We start from the raw sequence: 14848 nt of genomic DNA on the forward strand, positions 1-14848 counted from the left end.
GGCGGCGTCGGGCGCGGGGCGGCGGCGTCGGGCGCAGGCATGGGGCTCGAGGAGGCGGCGGCTAGGGTTTCGGCCCGGGGCGGGCCGGCGGCTTATAAAGGCTGAGGCCGGAGGAGTCCGGGCCTAGCACGGCCCGTAGGTCGGTTCAGTTTTTTTTAATAGTTACGTTCAGAAAAAAGACTACTAAACGGACTCCAAAAATTCCGAAATAAATTTTCCCGGGCTACTAAAATCAAGCCGAAGAGGATGAACATTGTTTTGGGGCCTAAATGCAATTTTGAAAAATGCGCATTTTTCCTAAATTCAAATAAAATAGCAAATAAAACCAAAATAAATCTTATTTGATTTTTTATTAAATCCTTAATATTTCTTTATTTTGGGAAAGTCATTTTATTCCCTCTCTCATAATTTTTGTAACAGAAATAATTGAAGATAAAATAAATAAAATCAAATGATCCTATTTTCAAAATTCGAGACATCTCAGATACGAAAATAACGAAATCCCCAACTCTCTCCGAGGGTCCTTGATTTGCGTGAAATTTCTAGGATAAACCCAAAATGCAATAAATATGATATGCAATGATGTTCTAGTGTATAACATTCCAAATTGAAAATTTGGGATGTTACAAACCTACCCCCCTTAAGATGAATCTCGCCCTCAAGATTCGGGTTGGCTAGAAAATAGGTGAGGGTGGTCCTTCAGCAAATCTTCCTCTCGCTCCCAGGTGGCTTCATCCTCCGTGTGGTGGCTCCACTGAACTTTGCAAAACTTGATAGCTTTGTTGCGGGTGACTCGACTAGCATACTCTAGAATCTTAACTGGATTCTCCTCATAGGTCAAATCACTGTCCAACTGAATTACTTCCAGCGGCACTGTATCTCTCAGCGGTATGTTAGCCATCTCTGTGTGGCACTTCTTCAACTGGGAAACGTGGAACACGTCGTGAACTCCTGACAATCCCTTCGGGCAAGTCCAACTTATAGGCTACTTCTCCCATACGTTCCAAAACTTTGTATGGGCCTACAAAACGTGGCGCTAATTTTCCCTTAACCCCAAAGCGCTTAACTCCTCGAAGTGGTGATACTCGAAGATAAACTCGGTCTTCGACTTCGTAAACTGTCTCCTTGCATTTAGAATCTACATAACTCTTCTGCCTGGACTGGGCTACCTTGAGCCTATCGCGAATCAATTTCACTTTCTGTTCAGACTCCTTTATCAGATCCGGTCCAAACAACTGGCGGTCTCCAACTTCATCCCAAGACAATGGGGTCCTGCACCTTCTTCCGTACAAGGCTTCGAAAGGGGCCATCTTCAAACTAGATTGATAGCTGTTGTTGTGAGAGATGATGATCTAGTGTATAACATTCCAAATTGAAATTTTGGGATGTTACAGCACTTGAGGAGGCCCATTGTTGGAATATACAAGCAAGTTCTATAATGAAAAATTCCCAGTAGTATATGAAAGTGACAAAACAAGTGACTCTCTATCATGAAGATTAAGGTGCTACTTTGAAGCACAAGTGTGGCAAAGGATAGTAGCATTGTCCCTTCTCTCCTTTTCTGTCATTTTCATTTTTTCATTTTATTGGGCCTTCTCTTTTTTATGGCCTTTCTCCTTTTTTGGGCCTTTTTTATGGCCTTTTATTTATTTATTCCTCACTTGGGACAATGCTCTAGAAAATGATGATCATCACACTTCTATTCATTTACAACTCAATGATTACAACTCGATACTAGAACAAAAGATGACTCTATATGAATGCCTCCGGCGGTGTACCGGGATATGCAATGGACCAAGAGTGACATGTATTAAAGAATTATGAACGGTGGCTTTGCCACAAATACTATGCCAACTACATGATCATGCTAAGCAATATGACAATGATGAATGTGTCATGATAAACGGAATGATGGAAAGTTGCATGGCAATATATCTCAGAATGGCTATGGAAATGCCATAATATGTAGGTATGGTGGCTCTTTTGAGGTGGATATAAGGAGGTTTATGTGTGAAAGAGTGTATAATATCACGGGGTTTGGATGCACCGGCAAAGTTTGCTCCAACTCTCAATGTGAGAAAGGGCAATGGACGGTACCGAAGATGCTAGCAAGGATGGAAGGGTGAGAGTGCGTATAATCCATGGAATCAACATTAGTCATAAAGAACTCACATACTTATTGCAAAAATCTACAAGTCATCAAAATCCTCGGCACTACGCGCATGCTCCTAGGGGGATAGATTGGTAGGAAAAGACCATCGCTCGTCCCCGACCGCCACTCATAAGGAAGACAATCAAATAACACCTCATGTTTCAAATTTGTTACATAACGTTTACCATATGTGCATGCTACGGGACTTGCAAACTTCAACACAAGCACTTCTCAAATTCACAACTACTCAACTAGCACGACTTTGATATTATTACCTCCATATCTCAAAACAATCATCAAGCATCAAACTTCTCTTAGTATTCAAAACACTCATAAGAAAATTTTACTAATCTTGGATACCTAGCATATTAGGATTTTAAGCAGATTACCATGCTATTTAAGACTCCCAAAATAATCTAAGTGAATAATGAGAGTTCATCTATTTCTACAAAATAAAACCACCACCGTGCTCTAAAAAGATATAAGTGAAGTACTAGAGCAAATGACAAACTACTTCGAAAGATATAAGTGAAGATCAATGAGTAGTCGAATAATTATGCAACTATGTGAAGACTCTCTAACATTTAATAATTTCAGATCTTGTTACTTTATTCAAACAGCAAGCAAAAAAAATGACATCTAATAATAACAAACATCATGTGAAGAAGCAAAAACTTAGGATCAACCGATACTAACCGATAGTTGTTGAAGAAGAAAGGTGGGATGCCAACCGGGGCATCCCCAAGCTTAGACGCTTGAGACTTCTTGAAATATTATCTTGGGGTGCCTTGCACATCCCCAAGCTTGAGCTTTTGTGTCTCCTTAATTCCTCTCATATCACGGTCTCCCTAAATCTCAAAAAGCTTCATCCACACAAAACTCAACAAGGACTCGTGAGATAAGTTAGTGTAAACTATTGCAAAAACCTTATCATACTCTACTGTAGCAAATCACTAAAATTATTATTCAACATTGCATACTAAATTCCTCTGCATATTTAATAGTCCTATACTCAAATAGAATGATTAAAGAAGCAAACATATGCAAACAATGCAAATATAACAGCAATCTGCCTAAACAGGACAGTCTGTAAAGAATGCAGCAACATCCATAATTTCCTAGCTCCAAAAATTATGAAATAAAATTCCCACTGTAGTAAATTTATCAGAGCTTAATATGCAAAAGGTTTCAACATTTTATCACATTCTTAATTTTCTAGGGAATTATTGCAACAGCGGTAAACTTTCTGTTTTCAAACAGCAACATGTGGACTTCTAAAATAGGCATAGTAAAGGCTATCAATGCCACTTTTATTGAAATAAAAGATGAAAAACATTTTTCTAAATAACAGAAATCAAATCCTCACAAAAAAAATTGACGCTCCAAGCAAAACACATATCATGTGGTGAATAAAAATATAGCTCCAAGTAAAGTTACCGATGAACGAAGACGAAAGAGGGGATGCCTTTCGGGGCATCCCCAAGCTTAGGATTTTGGATATCCTTGAATATTACCTTGGGGTGCCTTGGGCATCCCCAAGATTAGGCTCTTGCCACTCCTTATTCCACAGTCCATCAAATCCTTACACAAAACTTGAAAACTTCACAAGACAAAACTTAACAAAAAACTCGTAAACTCTGTTAGTATAAGAAAATAAATCACCACTTCAAGGTACTGTAATGAACTCATTCTTTATTTATATTGGTGTTAAACATACTGTATTCCAACTTCTATATGGTTTATAAACTCTTTTACTAGCCATAGATTCATCAAAATAAGTGAACAACACATGAAAAACAGAATCTGTCAAAAACAGAACAGTCTGTAGTAATCTGGATCAATCGTATACTTCTGGAACTCATAAAATTCACAAATAAATTTATGAACCTGAGGAATTTATCTATTAATAATATGCAAAAAGAATTAACTAAATATCACTTTCCAAATAAAAATGGCAGCAATTCTCGTGAGCGCTAAAGTTTCTGTTTTTTACAGCATGATCAACAAGACTTTCCCCAAGTCTTCCCAAAGGTTCTACTTGGCACGAACACTAATTAAAAGCATAAAACAACATCTAAACAGAGTTTAGATGAATTATTTATTTCTAAACAGGAACAAAAAGCAAGGAACTAAAATAAAATTGGGTTGCCTCCCAACAAGCGCTATCGTTTAACGCCCCTAGCTAGGCATGATAATTTCAATGATGCTCACATAAAAGATAAGAATTGAAACATAAAGAGAGCATCATGAAGAATATGACTAGCACATTTAAGTCTAACCCTCTTCATATGCATAGGGATTTTTTGAGCAAACAACTTGTGGGAACAAGAATCAACTTGCATAGGAAGGTAAAACAAGCATAACTTCAAAATTTTAAGCACATAGAGAGGAAACTTGATATTATTGCAATTCCTACAAGCATATATTCCTCCCTCATAATAATTTTCAGTAGCATCATGAATGAATTCAACAATATAACCAGCACCTAAATCATTCCATGATCTACAAGCATAGAAATTTTATTACTCTCCACATAAGCAAAATTCTTCTCATTTGGAATAGTGGGAGTATCGTAGGAAACTCGAATACTATAAATTATTTCCACATTAAAAGAGTAATGTTCAAAAAAACGGTAATCATAATCATGACAAGTTTTATAAATATAATCATCACTACTTTTATAGCATATGTATCATCACAATAATTATCATAAGTAGGAGGCATGCTATCATCATTATAAATTTGCATATCAAAACTTGGGAGACTAAAAATATCATCTTCATTGAGCGTAGCATCCCCAAGCTTGGGACAAACATTAATTGTAGCAAATATATTCTCAAAAACATCATCTTCATCAAACATAACATCCCCAAGCTTGGTCCTTTTTATATCATAAGCATAATCACTCTCATCATTAAAAGTATGGATAGCACCAATAGTATAGCAATTATCATATTCGTCCAAGCAAGTGCCAAAAAGATTTTCAAGATCATAAGAAGTATCATTATCTTCCAGAATTATATTTTCATGAGGCACAATAGTAATAGGAGCAGCACTATTTGGGGGAGATATCTTTTTACCTCTCTTCCTTTTTCTTTTCTTCTTCTTCACCACATCATGTGTGGGTTCAATCCTCTTGTTGGAGCTCCTTATTAATGAGATTGGTTGAATAGGAGGCTCCTCCTCGTTACCTGATTCATCATAGGAAATAATAGGAGGATATTGGGAAGTCTCTTCCCTTTCATTAGTATTCTCTTCATCCCCTATTTGTTTTCTTTTCTTTATGTAGTTGGCAATATAAGGATTTTCAATACAATTCACCGCACAATACATATAAATTTCCTCTAGATCAAAGCCAAGAAGTTTATAACGGGAAAATTTTGGAACATAATTAGTTATACGTTTCATTTCTTCGTAACCCATAAGCAAACTAAGTTCATTATGATGTGCAAGGGAAATCAAGTCATCACAATTTTTGGACACGATACGATCATGAAACAATTTGCATTGGGTACTGAAATGATCATGTTCATTGCAAAGCTCACAAGTATGGCCAAGATAATTTAAATTTTCAGCACATTCATCTAGCCTTTCTTGAAACAATTTAGTTTCTGAGTACTTATGCCTCTTGCAATATCTATCTTCCCTATTTCGTGTGTACTTACAAACCCAATGTACTCCACAAAAATTGACATGTTTATAGGAGACATTTTCATCATAACTAGTGCAATCATCATTAGTATCATGGATATTCAAGGAATTCATACTAACAACATTGCAATCATGCTCATCATTCAAATATTTAGTGCCAAACATTTTAATGCATTCTTCTTCTAACACTTTGGCACAATTTTCCTCTCCATCATACTCATGAAAGATATTAAAAAGATGAAGCGTATGAGGCAACCTCAATTCCATATTTTTTGTAGTTTTCTTTTATAAACTAAACTAGTGCTAAAACAAGAAACAAAAAGATTCGATTGCAAGATCTAAAGATATACCTTCAAGCACTCACCTCCCCGGCAACAGCGCCAGAAAAGAGCTTGATGTCTACTACACAAGCTTCTTCTTGTAGACGTTTTTGGGCCTCCAAGTGCAGAGGTTTGTAGGACAGTAGCAAATTTCCCTCAAGTGGATGACCTAAGGTTTATCAATCCGTAGGAGGCGTAGGATGAAGATGGTCTGTCTCAAGCAACCCTGCAACCAAATAACAAAGAGTCTCTTGTGTCCCCAACACACCCAATACAATGGTAAATTGTATAGGTGCACTAGTTCGGCGAAGAGATGGTGATACAAGTGGTATATGGATAGTAGATATGGGTATTTGTAATCTGAAAATATAAAAACAGCAAGGTAACTAATGATAAAAGTGAGCGTAAACGGTATTGCAATGCGTTGAAACAAGGCCTAGGGTTCATACTTTCACTAGTGCAAGTTCTCTCAACAATAATAACATAATCGGATCATATAACTATCCCTCAACCTGCAACAAAGAGTCACTCCAAAGTCACTAATAGCAGAGAACGAACGAAGAGATTATGGTAGGGTACGAAACCACCTCAAAGTTATTCTTTCCAATCAATTCGTTGGGCTATTCCTATAAGTGTCAAAAACAGCCCTAGAGTTCGTACTAGAATAATACCTTAAGACACAAATCAACCAAAACCCTAATGTCAGATAGATACTCCAATGTCAGCTCAAGTATCCGTGGGTATGATTATACGATATGCATCACACAATCTCAGATTCATCTATTCAACCAACACATAGGACCTCAAAGAGTGCCCCAAAGTTTCTACCAGAGAATCACGACGAAAACGTGTGCCAACCCCTATGCATAGGTTCATGGGCGGAACCCGCAAGTTGATCACCAAAACATACATCAAGTGAATCACGTGGTATCCCATTGTCACCACAGATACGCACGACAAGACATACATCAAGTGTTCTCAAATCTTTAAAGACTCAATCCAATAAGATAACTGCAAAGGGGAAACTCAATCCATTACAAGAGAGTAGAGGGGGGAAGAAACATCATAGGATCCAAATATGATAGCAAAGCTCGCGATACATCAAGATCGTACCACCTCAAGAACACGAGAGAGAGAGAGATCAAACACATAGCTACTAGTACATACCCTCAGCCCCGAGGGAGAACTACTCCCTCCTCGTCATGGAGAGCACCGAGATGATGAAGATGGCCACCGGAGAGGGATTGCCCCCTCTGGCAGGGTGCCGGAACGGGTCTAGATTGGTGTTCGGTGGCTCCGGAGGCTTCTGGCGGCGGAACTCCCGATCTTTTGTGTTCCCTGATAGTTTTAGGGTACGTGGGTATATATGGGTGAAAGAGATACGTCAGGGGAGCCACGAGGGGCCCACGAGGGTGGAGGGCGCGCCCTAGGGTGGTGGGCGTGCCCTCCTGCCTCGTGGCTCCCTCGTTCCTTTCCGGATGTGCACTCAAAGTTTTTCCGGTAGCATTCCTTCCAAAAATAACTTCTCCAGTTGGTTTCATTCTGTTTCGACCCTGTTTGATATTCCTTTTCTTCGAAACACTGAAATAGGCAAAAAATAGCAATTCTAGGCTCGGCCTCTGGTTAATAGGTTAGTCCCAAAAATAATATAAAAGTGGATAATAAAGCCCAATATTGTCCAAAACAGTAGATAATATAGCATGGAGCAATCAAAAATTATAGATATGTTGGAGACGTATCATTGTTTTTGTGCAGAAATAGAAGTTCTTGGAATGCGCTGAAAATCAATGGAGATTTTTTCTGGAAAATATAAAAAATACTAGAATGAAGAGTTACCGGAGGGGAGTCCCATGGGGCCCATGAGGGTGGAGGGTGCGCCCCCTGCCTCATGGACTCCCCGTGGGGCCCCTTGACTTGTTCCCGACGCCAACTTCCCCTATAAATCCCCAAACTTCCAGAACATAACCTACATTGGGAGTTCCGCCGCCGCAAGCCTTTGTAGCCACTGAAAACCAATCTAGACCTGTTCCGGCACCCTATCGGAGGGGGGAATCCCGCTTCGGTGGCCACCTTCATCATCCCGGCGCTCTCCTTGACGAGGAGGGAGTAGTTCACCCTTGTTGCTGAGGGTATGTACCAGTAGCTATGTGTATGATCTCTGCCTCTCTCTCTGTCTGTCTCTCTCTCGTGTTCTTGATTCGAAACGATCTTGATGTATCACAAGCTTTGCTATTATAGTTGGATCTTATGATGTTTCTTCCCCTCTACTCTCTTGTAATGAATTGAGTTTTCCCTTTGAAGATATCTTATCGGATTGAGTCTTTAAGGATTTGAGAACACTTGATGTATGTCTTGCGTGTGCTTATCTGTGGTGACAATGGGATATCACGTGATCCACTTGATGTATGTTTTGGTGATGAACTTGCGAGTTCCGTGACCTCCTGAACTTATGCATAGGGGTTGGCACACATCTTCGTCTTGACTCTCCATTAGAAACTTTGGGGCACTCTTTGAAGTTCTTTGTGTTGGTTGAATAGATGAATCTGAGATTGTGTGATGCATATCGTATAATCATACCCACGGATACTTGAGGTGACATTGGAGTCTCTAGGTGACATTAGGGTTCTCGTTGATTTGTGTCTTAAGGTGTTATTCTAGTACGAACTCTAGGATAGATTGAACAGAAAGAATAGCTTCGTGTTATTTTACTACGGACTCTTGAATAGATCGATCAGAAAGGAAAACTTTGAGGTGGTTTCATACCCTACAATAATCTCTTCGTTTGTTCTCCGCTATTAGTGACTTTGGAGTGACTCTTTGTTGCATGTTGAGGGATAGTTATATGATCTGATTATGTTATTATTGTTGAGAGAACTTGCACTAGTGAAAGTATGAACCCTAGGCCTTGTTTCAACGCATTTCAATACCGTTTTCGCTCACTTTTATCATTAGTTACCTTGCTGTTTTTATATTTTCAGATTGCAAAAACTTATATCTACCATCCATATTGCACTTGTATCACCATCTCTTCGTCGAACTAGTGCACCTATACAATTTACCACTGTATTGGGTGTGTTAGAGACACAAGAGACTCATTGTTATTTGGTTGCAGGGTTGTTTGAGAGAGACAATCTTCATCCTACGCCTCCCACGGATTGATAAACCTTAGGTCATACCCTTGAGGGAAATTTGCTACTATCCTACAAACCTCTGCACTTGGAGGCCCAACAACGTCTACAAGAAGAAGGTTGTGTAGTAGACATCAAGCTCTTTTCTGGCGCCGTTGCCGGGGAGGTTACCGCTTGAAGTTAAATCTTTAGATCTTGCAATCGAGTCTTTTTGTTTCTTGTTTTATCACTAGTTTAGTCTATAAAAGAAAACTACACAAAAAATGGAGTTAAGGTTACCTCATATGCTTCATCTTTTTAATGTCTTTCGTGAAAATAAGGATTCCGATAATTGTGCCAAAGTGTTAGAAGAAGAATGTATTAAAATGTTTGGCACTAAATCTTTGGATGATGAGCATGATTGCAATGTTGTTAGTATGAATTCTTTGGATACCCATGATGATAATGATATGCAAAGCCACAAGCTTGGGGAAGCTATGTTTGATGAAGATGATATTTTTTGTCTCCCATGTTTTGATGAGGAAATTTATTATGATGATAGCATGCCTCCTATTTATGATGATTATATTGATGAAAGTGGGTTTGGAAGAGTGTCAACTTTAGGAAGTGATAATCCCACTATTTTGGAGGATGTTGAATCTTATTGTGATAATTATAAAAGTGGATTTGGAGAGGTCATGACTTTATTTACTACTGATTCCACTATTTCGGAAGAGGTTCCAATTGATTATGAGAACAAAGTTGCTATCTATGATAATTATTGTGATGACTTGTATGCTATTAAGAATAATGATAAGCATGAAACTTGTCATCATGATTTCAGTTTTCAATTGGATTATGCCTCACATGGTAATTATTTTGTTGAGTTTGCTCCCACTATTATTCATGAGAAGAAATTCGCTTATGTGGAGAGTAATAAAATTTATATGCTTGTAGATCATGACAAGAATGCTTTATGTGATGGTTAAATTGTTGAATTTATTCATTATGCTACTGAAAATTATTATGAGGGAGGAATATATGCTTGTAGGAGTTGCAATAATATCAAGTTTCCTCTCTATGTGCTTAAAGTTTTGAAGTTTTGCTTGCTTTACCTTCCTATGCAAGTTGATTCTTGTTCCCATAAGTTATTTGCTCACAAAATCCCTATGCATATGAAGTGGGTTAGGCTTAAATGTGCTAGTCATATTATTCATGATGCTCTCTTTATGTTTCAATTCTTATCTTTTATGTGAGCATCATTGAAATCATCATGCCTAGCTAGGGGCGTTAAACGATAGAGCTTGTTGGGAGACAACTCAATTTTACTTTTGTTCTTGCTTTTTGTTCCTGTTTAGTAATAAATAAATCATATATACTCTGTTATGATTGTGGTTTTATGTTTTAATTAGTGTTTGTGCCAAGTAAAGCCTTTAGGATCTTCTTGGGTGATTGTTATTTGATCTTGCTGTAAAAACAGAAAGTATGCGCTCACGAGAATAATTTTCATTGTTTACCAGAGAGCGATAAAATACCAATTCCACTTGAAGTAGAATAATAAACAAATTGTCTAGGACTTCCTAATTTCTCAGGATTTTTGGAGTTACAGAAGTATTCAAAACCTACAGATTACTACAGACTGTTCTGTTTTTGACAGATTCTGTTTTCTATGTGTTGTTTGCTTATTTTGATGAATCTATTAGTAGTATCGGAGTGTATGAACCATAGAGAAGTTGGAATACGGTAGATATTACACCAATATGAATTTAGAATGAGTTCACAACAGTACCAAAAGTGGTGATTTATTTTCTTATACTAACGGAGCTCATGAGATTTTCTGTTGAGTTTTGTGTTGTGAAGTTTTCATGTTTTGGGTAAAGATTCGATGGACTATGTAATAAGGAGTGGCAAGAGCCTAAGCTTGGGGATGCCCAAGGAACCCCAAGATAATATTCAAGGACAACCAAGAGCCTAAGCTTGGGGATGCCCCGGATGGCATCCCCTCTTTCGTCTTCGTTCATCGGTAACTTTACTTGGAGCTACATTTTTATTCACCACATGATATGTGTTTTGCTTGGAGCATCATTTTTTTTCTTTTGTTTTGCTTGATTCTTGAATAATATACCAAGATCTGAAATTCTTAAATGTTAGAGAGTCTTCACATAGTTGCATAATTATTCGACTACTCATCGATCGTCGCTTACATCTTTTGGAGTAGTTTGTCGTTTGCTCTAGTGCTTCCCTTATATCTTTTTAGAGCACGACAGTGGTTTTATTTTGAAGAAATAGATGAACTCTCATGATTCACTTATATTATTTTGAGAGTCTTTTAGAATAGCATGGTAGTTTGCTTTGGTTATGAAATTAGTCCTAATATGATAGGCATCCAAGATGGGTGTAATAAAAACTTTCATATAAAGTGCATTGAATACTATATGAAGTTTGATTCCTTATGATTGTTTTGAGATATGAGGATGGTAATATTAGAGTCATTCTAGTGAGTAGTTGTGAATTTTAGAGATACTTGTGTTAAAGTTTGTGATGCCCGTAGCATGCACGTATGGTGAACCGTTGTGTGATGAAGTCGGAGCATGATTTATTTATTGATTGTCTTCCTTATGAGTGGCGGGCGAGGACGAGCGATGGTCTTTTCCTACCAATCTATCCCCCCTAGGAGCATGCGTGTAGTACTTCGTTTCAGTAACTAATAGATTTTTGCAATAAGTATGTGAGTTCTTTATGACTACTGTTGAGTCCATGGATTATACGCACTCTCACCCTTCCACCATTGCTAGCCTCTCTTGTGCCACACAACTTTCGCCGGTACCATACACCCACGATTACCTTCCTCAAAACAGCCACCATACCTACCTATTATGGCATTTCCATAACCATTCCGAGATATATTGCCAGGCAACTTTCCACCGTTCCGTTTATTATGACACGCTTCATCATTGTCATATTGCTTTGCATGATAATGTAGTTGACATTGTATTTGTGGCTTAATTCTTCCATACATGTCACTCTTAATTCATTGCACATCCCGGTACACCACCTGAGGCATTCACATAGAGTCATATTTTGTTCTAAGTATCGAGTTGTAATTCTTGAGTTGTAAGTAAATAAAAGTGTGATGGTTTTCATTATTAGAGCATTGTCCCATACGAGTCGGGATGAGACTCCGGACGAAAAATAAAAAAAGGGAGAAAAAAGAGGCCATAAAAAAGAGAAGGCCCAAAAAACAAAAAAATGAGAGAAAAAGAGAGAAGGGGCAATGCTACTATCCTTTTACCACACTTGTGCTTCAAAGTAGCACCATGATCTTCATGATAGAGAGTCTCCTATGTTGTCACTTTCATATACTAGTGGGAATCTTTCATTATAGAACTTGGCTTGTATATTCCAATGATGGGCTTCCTCAAAATGCCCTAGGTCTTTGTGAGCAAGCGAGTTGGATGCACACCCGCTTAGGTTCTTTTTGAGCTTTCATACACTTATAGCTCTAGTGCATCCGTTGCATGGCAATCCCTACTCACTCACATTGATATCTATTTATGGGCATCTCCATAGCCCGTTGATACGCCTAGTTGATGTGAGACTATCTTCTCCTTTTTGTCTTCTCCACAACCACCATTCTATTCCACCTTTAGTGTTATATCCATGGCTCACGCTCATGTATTGCTTGAAGATTGAAAAAGTTTGAGAACATCAAAAGTATGAAACAATTGCTTGGCTTGTCATTGGGGTTTTGCATGATTTAAATATTTTGTGTGATGAAGATAGAGCATAGCCAGACTATATGATTTTGTAGGGATAGCTTTCTTTGGCCATGTTATTTTGAGAAGACATGATTGCTTTGTTAGTATGCTTGAAGTATTATTATTTTTTATGTCAATATTAAACTTTTGTGTTGAATCTTATGCATCTGAATATTCTTGCCACAATAAAGAAGATTACATTGATAAATATGTTAGGTTGCATTCCACATCAAAAATTTTGTTTTTATCATTTACCTACTCGAGGACGAGCAGGAATTAAGCTTGGGGATGCTGATATGTCTCCAACGTATCTATAATTTTTTATGTATTCATGCCATGTTTATAATATTTTTACATGCTTTTGGTATGATTTGGTTAGAACTAACCCGGACTGACGATGTTTTCAGCAGAACTACCGTGGTGTTGTTTTTGTGCAGAAATAAAAGTTCTTGGAATGCGCTGAAAATCAACGGAGATTTTTTCTGGAAAATATAAAAAATACTGGAATGAAGAGTTACCGGAGGGGAGTCCCATGGGGCCCATGAGGGTAGAGGGCACACCCCCTGCCTCATGGACTCCCTGTGGGGCCCCTTGATTTGTTCCGGACGCCAACTTCCCCTATAAATCCCCAAACTTCCAGAACATAACCTAGATCAGGATTTCTGCCGCCGCAAGCCGTCGTAGCCACCGAAAACCAATCTAGACCCGTTTCGGCACCCTGCCGAAGGGGGGAGTCCCTCTCCAGTGGCAACCTTCATCATCCCAGTGCTCTACATGACGAGGAGGGTGTAGTTCACCCTCGGGGCTGAGGGTATGTACCAGTAGCTATGTGTTTGATCTCTCTCTCTCTCTCTCTTGTGTTCTTGATTCGGAACGATCTTGATGTATCATGAGCTTTGCTATTATAGTTGGATCTTATGATGTTTCTCCCCCTCTACTCTCTTGTAATGAATTGAGTTTTCCCTTTGAGGATATCTTATCGGATTGAGTCTTTAAGGATTTGAGAACACTTGATGTATGTCTTGCATGTGCTTAAGTGTGGTAACAATGGGATATCGTGTGATCTACTTGATGTATGTTTTGGTGATCAAATTGCGAGTTCCGTGACCTCGTGAACTTATGCATAGGGGTTGGCACACGTTTTCGTCTTGACTCTCTGGTAGAAACTTTGGGGCGCTCTTTGAAGTTCTTTGTGTTGGTTGAATAGATGAATCTGAGATTGTGTGATGCATATCGTATAATCATACCCACAGATACTTTAGGTGACATTGGAGTATCTAGGTGACATTAGGGTTTTGGTTGATTTGTGTCTTAAGGTGTTATTATAGTACAAACTCTAGGATAGATTGAACGGAAAGAATAGCTTCATGTTATTTTACTACGGACTCTTGAATAGATCGATCAAAAAGGATAACTTTGAGGTGGTTTCGTACCCTACAATAATCTCTTTGTTTGTTCTCCGCTATTAGTGACTTTGGAGTGACTCTTCGTTGCATGTTGAGGGATAGTTATATGATCCAATTATGTTATTATTGTTGAGAGAACTTGCACTAGTTAAAGTATGAATCCTAGGCCTTGTTTCAACGCATTGCAATACCATTTTCACTCACTTTTATCATTAGTTACCTTGCTGTTTTTATATTTTCAGATTATAAAAACTTATATCTACCATCCATATTGCACTTGTATCATCATCTCTTCGCCGAACTAGTGCACCTATACAATTTACCATTGTATTGGGTGTGTTGGGGACGCAAGAGACTCTTTGTTATTTGGTTGCAGGGTTGTTTGAGAGAGACCATCTTCATCGTACGCCTCCCACGGATTGATAAACATTAGGTCATCTAGTTGAGGGAAATT

The sequence above is a fragment of the Triticum dicoccoides genome, chromosome 5A (assembly GCF_002162155.2).
Source record: "Triticum dicoccoides isolate Atlit2015 ecotype Zavitan chromosome 5A, WEW_v2.0, whole genome shotgun sequence".
Taxonomy (NCBI): Eukaryota; Viridiplantae; Streptophyta; class Magnoliopsida; order Poales; family Poaceae; genus Triticum; species Triticum dicoccoides.